General features: G+C 46.1%; 1 pseudogene; it reads left to right on the top strand.

Moving 5' to 3' along the window:
• The first annotated feature begins 488 nt into the window (after nucleotides 1-488).
• On the top strand, nucleotides 489-606 carry LOC126238234 (5S ribosomal RNA; annotated as a pseudogene).
• The last annotated feature ends 3787 nt before the right edge of the window (nucleotides 607-4393 follow it).

The raw sequence follows: 4393 nt of genomic DNA, 5'->3' as shown, positions 1-4393 counted from the left end.
TAGAGGGATTATGGGCAAAGGTCAGTCAGATTTTAAATTGTGACCCGGATAGTTAGGTGCCTAGTAAGTGGATAAAGGATGGAAAATGAAATTCAGGGGATGCTGAGGAAGCAGAGGCTGTTGCACTCTGAGTTCAAAAGGGAACGCACAAATGACGACAAGCAAAGGTTGGTAGAGATTCGTGTGTCTGTGGTAAGATCTGTGCGCGAAGCGTATAGCAACCACCTCCATCATACCTTAGAAAAAGATCTGGCAGAGCATCAGAGAAAATTCGGGTACTACGTAAACCCGCTAAACTGGCTCCCATTCAGTCCTTGTTGACCAGTCCAATGTTGCAGCTGAAGATAGCAAAACGAAAGCCGATGTTTTAAACTTCGCGTTCAAAAAATCGTTCACGCAGGAGAATCGTATAAACATACCGTCATTTGGCCACCAGACAGACACTCGTATGGGCGACATAATATTAAGCATCCCTAGAGTAGAGAAACGCCAACGGCCTGGCCGCAGTCGTAATACCGGTTCCCGTCAGATCACCGAAGTTAAGCGCTGTCGGGCTGGTCTAGCAGTTGGATGGGTGACCATCCGGTGTGCCGAGCGTTGTTGGTAAGCGGGGTGCACTCAGCCCTTGTGAGGCAATCTGAGGAGCTACTTGATTCAGAAGTAGCGGCTCCGGTCTCGGAAACTGACATACGGCCGGGAGAGCGGTGTGCTGACCACATGCCCCTCAATATCCGCATCCAGTGACGCCTATGGGCTGAGGATGACACGGCGGCCGGTTAGTACCGTTGGGCCTTCGTGGCCTGTTCTGGAGGAATTTAGTTTAGTTTAGAGTAGAGAAACAACTGAAGGTTGGAAAGCAAGTAAGCTACCAGGTCAGAATGGGATTCCAAAAAAATGGCTCTGAGCACTATGGGACTCAACTTCTGAGGTCATTAGTCCCCTAGAACTTAGAACTAGTTAAACCTAACCTAAGGACATCACAAACATCCATGCCCGAGGCAGGATTCGAACCTGCGACCGTAGCGGTCTTGCGGTTCCAGACTGCAGCGCCTTTAACCGCACGGCCACTTCGGCCGGCAATGGGATTCCAATTCGGTTCTATAAAGAGTACTTTACTGCGTTGGCCCTTTACCTAGCTTGAATTTATCGCGAATTTCTCGCCAAGCACAAAGCCCCAAGCAGCTGTAAAAAAGTCCAGGTGATTCCCGTATATAAGAAGGGTAAAAGAACGGACCCGCAAAATTATAGAGCAATATCCCTTAACTTCGGTTTGCTGCAGAATCCTTGAACATATTCTCAGTTCGAATACAATGAATTTTCTTGAGACTGAGAAGCTTATGTCAACGAATCCATTTTAAAAAGTATCACTCGTGCGAAACTTAGCTTGCCCTATTCTCACATGATATAATGCGAACTACGGATGAAAGGCAAGAGGCACATTCCATACTTCTAGATTTCCGAAAAGCATTTGGCATGGTGCCGCATTACAAGCTGTTAACGAAGGTATGGAACACGTTCACAGATTCATGAGTGGCTCGAAGACTTCTTAAGTAAAACAACCCAATATGTTGTCTCGATGGAGAGTGTTCATCAGGATTAATGCGGTTGAGTAGGGAAAACAAACGTGTAGAATTCGGATACAGCATTAGTAGTGTACTGCTTGACACAGTCACGTCGTTTAAATATGTGGGCGTAACGTTGCAAAGCGATTTGAAATGAGAAGTGCATGTGAGGACTGTGATAGGTTTACTGAAAGTACTTTAGAAAAGTGTGATTGATCTTTAAAGGAGAAACGCTAGTGTGACCTATTCTTGAGTACTGCTCAAGTGTTTGGGATCCGTACCAGGTCGGATTGAAGGAGGACATCGAAGCAATTTAGAGGCGGACTGCTAAATTTGTTACCGGTAGGTTCGAACACGTAAATGTTACGGGGATGCTTCGGGAACTCAAATGTTTATCCATGGAGGGAAGACGACGTTCTTTCCGAGAAACACTATTGAGAAAATTTAGAGGAGCGCATCTGAAGCTGAAGCCCGAATGATTCTAGTGCAGCGAGCATTTATTGCGCGTTAAGGCCCACGAAGGAAAGATACGAGAAACTAGGGCTCATACGGAGGCACATAGATAGTCGTTTTTTCCTCGCTCTTTTTGCGAGTGGGACAAGAAAGAAAATTAATATTAGTGGTACCTTCCGCCGCTCACCATACGGTGGCTTGCAGTGTTTCTATATAGACGTAGGTATAGATCTTCAGGCGTTCCTGGTGACCCCTGAACGCCTAAAGATGGCAAGAATTCACCTCGCCGAATTATCGTGACCTGGACGATGCTATCTGTTGGAATAAACGAGAAGCATTTTTAAAAAATCCTACCTCTGTCAATATCCCTCTATCCAAGACGACGTGCTACGCCCTCCCTGCCAAGAAATCCTCGGGTAAATCGAAAAAATCGCGCTATACCCCGTGAGACCGCACATCTACATCTACAAGGATACTCTGCAAATCACACTTAAGTGCCTGACATAGAGTTAATCGAAACACGCTCACAATAATTCTCTATTATTCCACTCTCGAAAAGCGCACCGTAAAAACGAACACCTTTGTCTTTCTGTGTGAGCTCTGATTTTCCTTATTTTGTTATGATGATCGTTTCTCCATATGTAGGTCGGCGTCAACAAATTATTTTCTTATTTTGAGGAGAAAGTTGGTGACTGAAATTTCGTGAGAAGCTCCCACCGCAACGAAAAACACCTTTGTTTTAATGATTTCCACCCCAAATTCTGGGCCTGCCGTTGTGGCCGAGCGGTTCTAGGGCTTCAGTGCGGAACCGCGCTGCTGCTACGGTCGCAGGTTTGAATCCTGCCTCGGTCATGGATGTATGTGGTGTCCTTAGGTTAGTTAGGTTTAAGTAGTTCTAAGTTCTAGGGGAATGATGACGTCAGATGTTAAGTACCATAGTGCTCAGAGACGTTTGAACCCAAATCCTGTATCATGTCTGTTACATTCTCTCCCCTATTTCTCGATACTACAGAAAGTGCTGGTCTTCTTTCAACTTTCTCGATAATAAGCACAGGTATGGTACAGAGTCAAATACTTCTGGGAATTAGAGAAATATTGCACTGACTACGTTGATCCATGGGTTTCAGCACGTCACGTGACAAAAGTGCGAGTTGGGTTTCACGTGATCGATAACAAAACTGTGTTGTTCGACATACCCGAGCACGTTCGCTTACCGGACAAACATCGGACGCTGTAGTTTCATTGCATCAGCTCCTAACTGTACATTTTCGACCAGTGGTTACCTGGAAAATTTTGCAGAATTCGATGTCCTTACCCTGTTCTGACCTTGCTGCTTTTCTCCACCCTGAGTGATGGTTGAAATTACGACGTTATTTCAGAAATCCGCCCGGCGAGTTAACGACTAGTTTCGGGGTGACGGCCAGTCTGGATGTGGTTTTTAGACGGTTTCCCACACCCTACTGGGTGAAGATCGCGGTGATACCCACGTCTCACCTCAGTTACACGACTCGCAATCATTTAGAAAAGTTTTCGTTCACTTTCACTTGAATACCACTACTTGCACACAGTTGGGTACACATATTCCGTCCTAGGGGGTAACGGACTAGCAACAGAAAGGGCATCCAGCTACACCTTAAGCTGATCATGCCAAAACCGTTCGAAACCATAGCGACTCTTCGCCGACATGTGACAAAGGCACAAGAAAAAGAAAGAAGAAGAAGGGAGCTAATGTTACCCCCTTGGCACTGGAATGATCAATCTCGCATCCTAAAGGTCACTTCAAAAAAATGGTTCAAATGGCTCTGAGCACTATGGGACTTAACATCTGAGGTCATCAGTCCCCTAGAACTTAGAACTACTTAAACCTAACTAACCTAAGGACATCACACACATCCATGCCCGAGGCAGGATTCGAATCAGCGACCGTAGCGGTCGTGCGGTTCCGGACTGAAGCGCCTAGAATCGCTAGGCCACACCGGCCGGCTAAGGTCACTTCAAACAGGTGAGGTTAAATTCAAAACAGTACAGACTACCTTTACCAGTCATAAGTACATACCACTGTGCACTCTTCGAATCAGTACTCAGCTTCGCTCCTAGCACGTGGGCACATAAATTGAACGCGGTCACCAACAAAGCATCCGTCAGATGAGGGCAGAGAAGTGTCCTATTTAGGCTATCTGGAGCCTTCGGCACCACCTCAGCGGATGCACTGTGTGTGGGGTTCGGAATATGCCTCATACATATCACGATCAAATACAGAGCTGCAAGGTACTGGTTAAAGGTGGGGAGACTAGATAAGGTACACACAATAACCGGTGTGCCGATAGAGACGATACGTCACCTTAAAAGTTGTCGTTTGGATATATGGCAAGGTGAGT

This window comes from Schistocerca nitens, chromosome 2 (assembly GCF_023898315.1).
Source record: "Schistocerca nitens isolate TAMUIC-IGC-003100 chromosome 2, iqSchNite1.1, whole genome shotgun sequence".
In the NCBI taxonomy this organism is placed as follows: domain Eukaryota; kingdom Metazoa; phylum Arthropoda; class Insecta; order Orthoptera; family Acrididae; genus Schistocerca; species Schistocerca nitens.
This window is presented reverse-complemented; position numbering and strand designations above follow the sequence as displayed.